Below are 13,119 nucleotides of genomic sequence, written 5' to 3'. Positions count from 1 at the left end.
ATATCGGAAGATAAGATACCAGGAGAAGAGAAATTCAAAAAAGGAAAATTATTTTGAAGCTACCAGCTTGTTTAGTAGTGTGTTTTGTAAGAACTTGTTCTACTTCAATGATAATCTTTTCATTCTATTCACTTGATGATTACAGGTTGCTTAATATTAGATGAATATAGGGAATTTTCTTTACAAAATTTTACCTTTGTTGATTTTCTTAAATGGTTTACTATATTAATAATCTTTATGCGTCATTGACTTCAAGTTGGTGACTCCATGGGGATTCCAGCCATTCAAAAAGATTTGAAACTCTTACACAAACAGCATAATGTGCATTGATTCAATGAGCTTTTCCAGACATTAAAAACCTTTTCAAGAAACATTTTTGAATTGAAATTCACCGCAATTATTATTTACATTAATATGATTTGTTGGCAATGTTGTGTGTATTACCAATGTTGAGATATTGAGATAGTGTTTAACCCCTAAGATTGACGTAAACCTTTCAATGTTCTAGGCTGTTATTAGTTAGGGTAGCGATTATGTAAAGAAACGGAAAGATACCTTATTAAAATACTAAAATATATTCTACTTTCTACATAAATATACTAATTATTGCCTAGCAACATATTGTAAACATTTGTTTTAACTTATCGTGTCAGATTTAATCTTATCTTGATATTTTTTGTATCCGTGTTTCTATCAAATTCGTTGAAACTATCTATCTGATGAGAGAAGTTAAATTAACTTTACTTTATTCTAATACTTTTTTTTCTTAATTAACACTATTCAAAATTAAACTAATAGTTTAAAAGTGGTCAACTGAAGTATTTTGATTTCATTAGTGTTCAAAACAACATAATATTCTTCTATAGTTGAGAGTTTGTGCCAAAAGAAATTAATAAAAAAAAAAAAAAGACTACAAGAAGACTATGCTTATGGAAAATATGTTTCTTTCTGTATTATAGAAATTTTTTCTTACTCGAATGTATCTTATTTTGTATTAAAATTGTTGGAAAATTGTGTCATATACCCAGGAAAATTCTTGAAGTTTACAATAAAAATGTTCATGTTAAATACAGAAATCAATAAAATAATTTGTTCCCAAATCAATAATAACATCGAACGCTGTGCAATAATTTCAACTGCTTTCATTTTTTTTTACAGAAATAAACAGTTACATATTTTAAGAGAAAACATACAATCAAATCATTTTAAAATACACACAATTCATGTCGCATCCTCTCTGAAAATTGATGAGTTAAGCATCTGCTTTAAGGCGGAGAAAGGGGCGGGAACCTCTTAACAATAATATATTATTACTTGTGTTTTAAAAGGCACAGTGGCATTCAGAAGTAAAATACAAGTAAACTGAAGATGGCGTGTCTAAATATTGAATATATAAAGCCAAACCTGCAGAGAATCAATTAAATAAATAGATTGATCGACAAAAGACATACAACAAATGTTGATTTTTGCCCGGTGTATCAACTAAATTGTTTGTATTTAATGTTAACTCGGCGTGAAAGGCAGAAGTCGCTCGCTTAAATGGCACTCAAAACTAGCTTTAATATTGACAATAGTAGAGAAGTTGGTATAAAGACATCAAACAGATGAAATGCTTTAATACTATTTACATTTCTAGACTATTATTTACTTGAGATCACCTTCAATTTAGAAATATCTATATTCTCTATAACTAAGTAATATATTGACAAATATAATCAATACTTTCTAATCATTGTTAAAATTATATTTACATTCTGAATATAGTAAATATAGATACTTTGCTTTCTAATAGCATCATTGAAAAGCATATATGCAATCGACAATACACAAGAAATTAAAGGAATTGCCAATGAGACAAGATCTTGTCAACTTTTTCGGATGCTCAATGCTCAACGTTCTATACAAAATACAATACTCAATTCAACATCTCTGTACGAAATGTCTTTAAGTCAAATTAGACCATTTTGATTTAATTTTAAAAGTATATCAAAAATTTGATTGCTTTTGTTTTACAGAAATCCGAAAAACTATGGCATCTCTGTTTTGTTTTTGTAAATAAACCACACAAAATTACAGAGAAAATATCTTTTTTTCTTATCTTTTCAGTGTATTAAATATTTATTTAATCTAATGTAATTACTTTTATCTGTTATTTGTTTAATATAACCTTATTAAACTCACTGTACAGCGAATAAATGTTTGAGATAAATATTGATGATAAAATAGAGAATGTTTTGACGGGGTGAAACAAGGTGACGTAATGAACCCAACCATATTTATTTAACGAGAAAACAACCTCATTTAGTTTCGGTCTGTATCTATCTCTTTGGAATTGTGAATTATTATTGAATCAAAATAGATTATTTTGAAACATTCGGTGTTCGTAATCAGATTAAAATGAAAAATATAAAGGTTCTTATTTATTATAAAATTTTAATATTTACTAAGAATTTTTAATTTTCCGAATTGTAATTTATGAAGCATGGTGTCTATAAATAGTGGAGGTCATTTATTTAAGTAGCCTGAGAACTATGTACAATATAATTTACTTGAAAGATCATCTATTATTCTTGTGGATTTACCAGTTTCTTCGTATGTTTATATTAGTTTGTAAATGATTATAACAGTTAAGTGGACTGACATGACCCCAGCATGGCAGTAGCTATTCCACTTTCTAAAGATGCTAATCGAGTGATAGTTCTCAATTCCAATCTAATCTTAATAGTCCAGTAGTTTAGATTATATTTCAACCTGAACGAACTTTTTGTAGATGAAGTGATTCGAAGGGATTTCAGACTTTAAACAACTCCCTGGAATGACCATTAGTTGTCTAAAATGTCCACAGATGATAACTAAAGAACTTTTTAAAGGGACAACGCTATTTAGTCTTCCCATGAGCATAATGCAACAGGTTAAATTATTGCTACTTATAAGTACAACATAATTGGTGATGTATAAAATTGTACATATTCTACATAAAATATTCTAAATTTGATAACTAATTCATTGTGAATATTTTGTATGTAATTTGTGCTCTCTCGATGACGACCGACCTTTAAGGGGTCATTTAAGTTCGATCTGCTAAAGTAATCAAACAATCTAATTGGTCAGAGATATCATATTATTCCATCTTTAATACAGCTGATACATGTATCGGTTGGGTACAGTGTCATATATATGATTGAAATTCATTACACGAATTGTAAATACTGGCATTGTAATATATGGTACAATGATCAATATTATAACATAGTAAATCAAACTGAAGTGTAATAAAAAATATAATATTTTTCTATCAGATTGCCAATGAAGGGACATAACTCTTATATCAGACAACAACAATCTAATAAGTGGGTCCACCAAGTAAATAAGAATAGTTTTATATTAAATGTAGGCGTATTCAGACAATCTCTAGGTAAGACAGATAGTTTTACTTATATACAAAAAAACGTCCTAGCCCAAATAATATTTACATCAAGTAAAATATCTGTATCACTCGGCAGCAGACTTAAAAGAGTGCTTACTATATATGATTTTTGTTTATAAAACACTCAGAAAATGTCCTTTTCAGTGGATTGCTGGACAGTGTGTGATTTTTATAATAAAAGCCAGTGAACACAGCTGGTAAAAATAACCCATGTTTTAAGTAACTGACGCCTGACAGCTCAAGAATTTCTATAGTCGTTTTAGAAGATGGGAAACGGGACTAGTTTAAATGAAAAACTGGCATACCACAATGAGGGTTCAGGTCGTCCGCTGGATAATATCAAACTCTTAGAACATGCGTGGTTTATTTTTTCATGATTGAATTTGGCGGGAAACCAAGGATATTTTTTACAGAGTTAACATGAAATATTGATAAAAGAATCGCCAAATTCTCAGATGACACACTGGAAAATTTCAAAAAGTTAATTTATTTTCAGATTGGAAATAGACGAATGGAAAAAAACCCAAGCTCATTTATCAAGTTAAGCTGTCAGCGACTATATTACAAAAGGTAATTTATTCTTACTGAGTGGTGAAAAGTTGGAGAAATAGGCGGTACAAACCAACCGATAAACCATACATAATGCCTAATTCTAAACAAATCACATCTGATAGATCTACTTTTTGGCATAACTAGGAGATAAATGTTCTGCCAGGAATTCATACGTTTAAAATCAAATATTTTTGAAAAATAGGAAAATGAGCAAGCTATATATTTGGACGAAATTTGATTAAATCGCTTAAATACTTTGAATTCTTCCCTCTCACTTAAAATCTTTACTAGAATACAATATGTTACATTCAAATAATACCACAGGGAAACCAAGAAAATAAATGTACAAGGAAATACCAAAACTAAAATAATCCAAATAAAAATGCGCTAAAATCACGTTTAAGAAACCTAGCCCGTTGTTAGAACTTTAAGATGTAGCTTTATTATTTTTTTTATCATTTTTAAAGCATGTCCTTTCATTATTATCTTTCTTTTAAATTCTAGAGAATCTACTTGCAACTTCTTAATAATATATTATAATTTCATGTAAAAAAACGATACCATGCAAATGTAAGGACATCTTATTGATGAAAAATTATAAAAAACAAATTTTATTCTTGGTATATTTGGTTTCAGCGACTTTTAGGAAACCTGAAGTCATTCTAAAGCTGAATTTGACATCCACCTAGTCTGATCCAAATTCATAATTTATGATCATTATTATTATTAGATGTCGAGACAAATAATAAAAGGGAAAAGGCCAGAATGTAACTTACAGAAATATTGAGATATGCTATCAGTGAGATAGAGTGACTATAAGCTAACTAAGTATAATAATAATGATAAGATAGCAGACGAATTTACCAATAAAGATAGCAATTGTTGATAAATATTTCTCATGCTGTATATGTATTATTTACTTTCCTTATATACTTTTTAAAAATAAACTGGATTAAAACAATGAGACATATATATCATTTTCAAATATAGAATTATGACATTAATTCATTATGACATCTACAATTAGTAACCACCGAGAATTACTAAAATAAAATATTGTCACATGTACTTCAATTTTTCATTAGAAATGTGATAAAGAAAACATAGTTATTATCAATATGATACATTATTACGATTACCATAATGATGCATACTAATAATTACCACATTGATACAGTATTATAATAACCGTAATGGTGCATACTAATAATTACCACATTGATACAGTATTATAATAACCGCAATGATGCATACTAATAATTAGCACAATGATACATCACAGTAATAACCGCAATGATACATTACAGTAATAATCTCAATGATACATTACAGTAATAACCACAATGAAATATCACAGTAATAATCACAATGAAACATTACAGTAATAACCACAATGATACACCACAGTAATAACCACAATGATACATAAAAGTAATAATCACAATGAAACATTACAGTAATAACCACAATGAAACATTACAGTAATAACCACAATGAAACATTACAGTAATAACCACAATGATACATAACAGTAATAACCATAATGATACATAACAGTAATAACCACAATGATACATAACAGTAATAACCACAATGATACATAACAGTAATAACCATAATGATACATAACAGTAATAACCACAATGATACATAACAGTAATAACCATAATGCATAATAAAAATTACCACGAGGATATATCTTAACCCCTAAAATTGAAATCATAACGATAATTTCTACGATGATACCCCAAAATAATTATCATAAAAAATTCTTAATTACGATACCAAAATAACAAAAAATTATATTAATTAAACAATGATATTTTGTGATTATTTCCACAACGACAGCTCATAATTGTTACCAGAATGATACATAATGATACATTATTATAATTAAAAGAATAAAACATAATAATTCCACAATGATACATAATAATAACCACAGTAGTGTACAGTATTATCAACCAGAATGCATTACGTTATTCACCAAAGTATTATATTATATTAATTACCCCAATAACACATTATGATAATTACTACATATACAAGTTAAACCACCAATTACTTCAAATTAAAACACAATATTATCATTACATCGATTGTGATTTACAGGGCTAAATGTAAATATGTGTTATTTGTAATTATTTATATTGATTAATATTTTATTATTCATTACATTATTGATTGCAAATTCTTTGACCATTTTTAAAGAAAGTCAATATTACATTCTATAGCAGATCAGGCTATGTATTGCTTCCAGATTCCAAAAGTGAACTGTCAACGAACAGATTTGCCATGGCATGCAAGTAACATTATTACGATTTGCTTTCGTTGCAAAATTTTACATAAATCAGAAGCAGTTAGGATTGATACTTGACAAGAAACTTTGTTGTGTTATCGGAAGTTTGTTTTAAAGATTAATCAAAAAGTACTAGAAATATACCAAAATCGCACAATTCCTTCAAAATTACTTCAAATTAGGAATTCACTTTTAATTTCTATATATAACAGAATCTCAAGAAATAACGAGTCGCCATATTTATATATGCATTTAAAGACAAACTTTCCGAAGGTGAGCTCTGAATACTATTAGCTAAAATGAATCACGTTTCTGAGCCTAAAGTACAATTGGTCAAACGGATATCGAAATTGTCCCTTTTAAATATTATCAAGAGGAGGTCAATAAAACTATCAAAGCTTTCCATATAAAGAATACAGAAAATCTGCTGCAGCGTGTTGGTCATGATAGCGATAGGGAATCAAGTAAAAGTTTGAAGATAGTCATCTAGAATTAATTATCTGGTCCTTTATCTAGTTAAATAAGATAATAGTTGAACAACAGACCCGCGGCATTGGTTTCAATAAGCAAACTTAGAAACATTGTTCCAAACTTCGTATATTGGGAGTTATATCATTACACATTAATATGATTATTTCCTAAATGATTCTTTCATATAAAACTATCACTGGTGTAATATTTGCAGTAATGATACCCCTGAAACTCAGCTTCGAACTAAACCCATTTCGAAACTAAGTTGAAAAAAATACGTTAAAATGTATGAGTGGTCACTTGCAAAACTAAAGGCTGCCAACACAATTATAAGACAGAATGCACCTGTGATGCAGAATGATATATCTTGTCATCATGTGTCCTATAACTCACTCACAGTCAGTAGATGGGGTTACATGGTGTAAGAAAATAACTCTGATAAGTTTCTCTATGTGAATACAATGTACCATTGTAGCAGAAACAAGAAACAAACCTACAAGTTGAATTGCATTCTGAGATAAAACTGCCATTGTCCGATATCTTTAACGTGTACATTCAACAGCACATTGGGCTGTCCGATCCAGGCTTGACTGACAGGGGGTTAATACACTAGAACGCATCATCTCTACCTATGTCGATGCGGAACCAGTAAGTGCTTTCCCATCTTGACAATGTCAAGCTATAACGAATTACGTCTTATGCCTTGAATGCAATAGTCACATTTCGTGTGCCTCAGAAGTTTTTTGATGAAGCGATTTGATTGCACGCTAGAGAATATAGTCAATTAGAGCCCCCGACAGAAAGTCAAAGCCAAAGACTCCGTTTGAAAATAATTTTGATTATAATCACATAATTGTAATTTCGTATTTAGAAAGTCACAATATATATCTCATGAAAGTTATGCTCCAAAATTTGGAATATCACGATGTATAGGGAAAAAGAACTTCATATTATTTCCACAAAGAAAATATACCTGAAAGTGAACGTGAAACAAAATGAGCTGTGTGGTTTCCTGAAACCTACTAAGAACCTACAATGCCTTGGGTAAGAATTTAAAAATTCCCTTTTGACGAAAAAAAGAAAAGAAATAAATCCTTAAAACTTTTAATATGTGTTTCCTTTGTTTTCTCAAATCTTTGTGATGTAAAAAACTGCCTTTTATTATAAATTTGAACGTCGATCGCAGAAACGAACGTTGCACTGAGACAAAAAAATAATTAACAAAAACAAAAAAAAAACAAAACACAGACCTACATCTTTATAAAGCAAGATCTTATTAAAAGGATGTACCCATTTGGTTAATATGAACCTGTGTTTTCCTAGATAAACATTTTATCGAAAATTTTACTTCCAATGTCAAGGGCACAGTGCCATTTTCTTGAAGTCTTATATTAGTCCAATATAGTGTTGTTATGATCCTAACAATAAAACGTGATTCCTCTGTAAGTAGCAAAGTATGTTAAAACTTAAAACACGACCCATTTTCATAATTTAATTAACCTACAAAATATTACTATTACAAAAACAAACTCTCTTTTGAGCACCGTTTTCTGCGATATTTCGAATTTGAATTCCATTTTTAACCCAACGAAGTGAATAGATGAGTAGAGGGGTATATTCACAATATTACATTTTTATCTATCTGTTATCTATTTAAAAACGGTAAACAAGAGAAAAACAAAAAGTCGATAAAATTATATAGTTAGTAATAGTAATTAAATTTAACAGAGAAAGAACTTAATACAGTAATGTGGTATCGCAATTGATGATGTTTCGCTTAATGGACTGTGAATTATTGACCAAAACTTTATATAAACGGGTCAAAATCAACATGGAATAAGAGTTTATAATTTGATTCAGATGAATATATAATTAAGCAAATTACGCCAAATTCAATGGCGTATGTTACCGTGCCTGGTAATCTACCTTTAAAAGACTAGAAGTACGGGTATTGCCGAAGGCAAGCAAAATGTTTATATTTTTAATATACAACAATAATCGCCCAACAAATTTGACTATAAACAAACGAGTAGATATTGTTTGCTGGCAAAAAGGATTTGGTACGTCAGTTTTCAATGCACTTGTGGACCAAGATAATCTTTCTAAATGCTTAGTTATAATACAAAGATCATTCTAAAATCTTAAATTCAGATCCACATAGAAAATATAATTTACAGATTAGAACAGCTCATCTGATAGTTAAAAAATATTTCAAAAAGAATGGTCAAAGAAAAATGAAATTTTGGTAGATCCAATTGGATGGTATGTAACTTTAGAAATGGAAAAATTTCAACAGAAATGGGAATCTATCTTGAAATATCATCATTTGAAAAGAGGGGAGCCTGACAGATATGATTTATAAATCATTAGAATATCAGGAAACTTAGCTATATATCACTGTGAGTGTAACTTTAATCTAAAAGGATACTTTAGGTAGATTGAATGAACGAGGTTAATAATAGTTAAATTGTCCTTACTAACCCCACCGTCAACAATACAACCAGTTTGCTAGGCAAAACACCCACTTGACGCTATCATAATATAAATGGTTTAAGATAAGCCTTCTTTCTATTGTATGTTCAACATAATCCGTACTTCTTATACCAGCGCACGGTAACATGTTAAGGTGACAAATTCAATGTAATGTTGTATTTCGTACAACGTCACCTATTGCATAATTTTATTCAAATTGTATTTTTTTTACCCATGTTTGAAGAAAGGGAATTCTAATTAAAAATTGTCATTATTATAACAGTTAGATCACGAAATATTTTTGAGTTATATTGTTGTATTGCTATTCCGTGCACTAAGCAAAGAACAGTATCTATATAATGTAAGAATAAGGCATATCAAAATAACAAATCAGTCAAGCCAAAAATGATTGCTGTTAATACCGGAAGATGTTGTTTCTACAAGACCAAAGTGCAACTCGTCTGCTGACAAAGGTCGACTTAACTACCAAACTATATTTTACGAAATACACCAACATCACAAAACGAAGGCATGTGGCGAGTGTTAGGCTGGAAGCAGTCCATGCTTACTCTTTCGAAACACCTGATGGCACATCTCTTTGGAGGAGTTTACTACTATCCAACTTTGACTCTCGATTTTGACATGCTTTGGACGATATTTTATTTGTTTCACGGATTTGTCTTGCTTGTACAGATTTCTTACAATACAAAAACCAAACGTTATAGAACACAAATTCAAATGTATTTTAATCGTTTGTGCTTCAGGCAAGTTCTAGTCCGAGCTCATTTCGAAAGTCAAATGTTTTGCAATATAAAACTCTACTAAAGTACTGACAAAAAACAGGGTGTTGGAAAATTTGATTTCAAACTGAGATAGAAGCTGTCTTTAATTTTTCAAACCTAATATAAAAGAGATATGAACGTAATGTATATTTATATATCCGACTCTTCTGTCAAGAAGTTCAGAAACAGTCCTTGGATGAACTCCCCATCACGTGCCGAAATACAAATATATACATTTTTCTATATTTATAAAAGAAGCATTTAGTTTGTGTTTCTTGTGTGCAGCCGTTTAAAAAATAGTAAAAAGTACTGAATGGTCTCAGTGAATCACGACCCCTGGTGGTGGGTGGAGTCATTATTTAAACAATATCCCAACATTCCGTCACTTTCCCCTTCCACATGTCTTATATTTTACACTTGCTTTTCCAGCCAATGTTGTGTAACTTTACTTGTAATATGGCTTGACAATCGAGTCTACTATTTCGATATTTGAGAAATCTTCTCATTCAATCTGTCACTCATTACACTCAAACGAACTTCCGGTTATATCATGATGCAGAATTAGATTTCTAAATATGAAACAAATCATCTGTAGTTGTTAGCTATTTAGAGATTTGTAAGATGTTCGTGTTTAAAAACAGAGGGTATATTCAGAAAAAGGGGCCGTCTTGTTCCCAACAGATTTTACAATTAATGTATCGATTTTATACTTTGGGTGAGATTTTGGAATTGTTTTGCTGGTACGGAGTTTTAATATGTTTATTAATTTCTAACTAATTTTCAACTTCGAAAATTTTCTTTTTGGAAATACCTGGACAAAGTTGCAAAATTTCACCGCCCAACCACTCTTTGCACTCGGTGAAATCGTAAAATGTCCTCCATTGTTGGTGGAGAGATATAGTTATCTTGCTAGTTTGAAAACCTTATCTCTCCTAAATTATGCAAACTTAATGTTTCTTCTAGTTTTGGAACTACCCTTTACAATATATATTTTGTTTATAGATAAGATTGACTGTTTGGGATTAATTTCATTCATTATGAAAAATTATGCGTCCACATCTTTTTTGACTATCGAACTGGTATATCACCAAAAAATTGTATTTCAGTGTAAGCTTTTTTTTTCATCGTGTACAATAATTCATAGAAAAAAACAGAAAACCAGACTGCTTGCTATCCAGCAATTCGTTATGTTAGCAAGAAACATGATTTTGATAGGTTAAAAAATATTGTGGAAGAAAACTTCTTAGATTACAATGGAGGCAAATAAATACCAGAAACAAAAAAGAAACGAAATAGCAATATAATTTTAATTAGAATGTGATAAAACTTGGCCAATGGACAAAGCTTTGGTTTTGTAACTTATAAATTAAACACTGCGTGTTGTTTTTACTAACAAAGGGGAACAGGGATTTAGGAGAAATGAGACGAAGGGGTTTTTGGAGGTTACCTCAACACCGTAACTGTATGTATATTCACACTTCAATTGCTTACAATTAACACTAATTTGGCGGAACTTGCACTTATGATCTAAAAGATCTGATCAAGCAATATGAAATGGTTTGTTTTTTCTCTAAGATATTTGAGTGGAATAACAGAAGAATGCATAGTAAGTAGCCTAAGTATTAAAGTTATAATATACATTACTATTACACTTTCTGACCTGACCTATATAACATTATGTTCATATTACTTTTTATGAGAGAAGTTGTAACAGTTTTGAATGAAAACGTTTCCTGTTAAATATAACTACAATATACACGAATTGTGTAAATTTGTATATGTCTTAACTAAATTTCTCTTTTACTAACACTCGTCCTTTTTTGTCCATTCAGGCACATGTAATTGGCTTTATTCTTTCGATATAGATAAATTCCAATGGAATAAGACAACCAATATGGTAGGAGTTAACATAAATTTGGTATGGAAGGTGGTACTGATGGTAGAAAGCCAATGGGGGTTAACAAAAAGGGATATTCAATAAAAGATTCATAACCAAAACCGTTGTGACAGTTACAAATTGAATTTAACTACCACAAAATCATAAAACACCACAACAAATACCACAAAATCATCGAAATACCACAAAATATACCAAAGGAAATTACACATAAATCATAATAATTTACAAAATTTGAATCATCTCTGATTTTAATAATTAGGGGTGTCAATTTTACTATTAAAATAACACTTAAAACACCCATTAACACTTGAATATTTGTGGCTAATTAATAATCACGAAACCACAAACTTGAGGGTATATATTTTTAATTTTGCCACAAAAATAGGATAGGGCTCACACTATCAAGTTATTTATATCGTTCGATAGTAATTACAATATTACAACTAACAATGAAGGGCACGTTTAAGATTTAATCGAGTGCAAAGAAGCATAATGGTGCTCTAAATGTCATTAAATGCAAAAGAGATTAAAGAAAATGATAAAGGTGATGATCTTTAACCCATTTCAATGTAAGGTTTTATTTTATATAATACACATTTGTAAAATACAGAATTTTATCAGTAAGTTAAAGGGTTAAAGATTCGAATTACTTTCCACTGTTTATATAAAAGTGTATTTGAGTGCAGTTGTCTATGAAACACATATATCACACCATTTCAAGTTGGACTGTACCAATTGGCCTAAACACATTAGGTAGAATTCTTAGATTATGGTTGTATTTATGAAAGGGTCTGATCTTGAAAAAAATACCATAGCCAGTTGGTTTTGAGCTGAAGACCCACTAATGAAACTTCAAATACGATAAGTAAAGAATAAATGGAATATCCCATTTAGGGTTCGTCTATACTTAATTTAAAGGGAATTAATTCAATGTATGGAAAGTCTACAATAATTTTTTTCTATGCAGTTTTGGAACTTACCAGTGTGAGCCGATTTATAATGCTTTTTTGTTTTTAAATATTTATATCTTACATGTATATCTTAAAAGTTTGCCAAGCAGAAACCATTTCTTGATAAAATAACGACTTTTGAGATCTATTGAGAACCAAGAGCAGAGCAATATAACTATCCCACAATTCGTCATATTATCCAGCATCGGGTTCTTCATGACACGCTTTGATTGGTTGAAATATAGCACCATTAGAACAAGCCTTTG

This window comes from Lottia gigantea, assembly GCF_000327385.1.
Source record: "Lottia gigantea unplaced genomic scaffold LOTGIsca_33, whole genome shotgun sequence".
Classification (NCBI taxonomy): Eukaryota; Metazoa; Mollusca; class Gastropoda; family Lottiidae; genus Lottia; species Lottia gigantea.
This window is presented reverse-complemented; position numbering follows the sequence as displayed.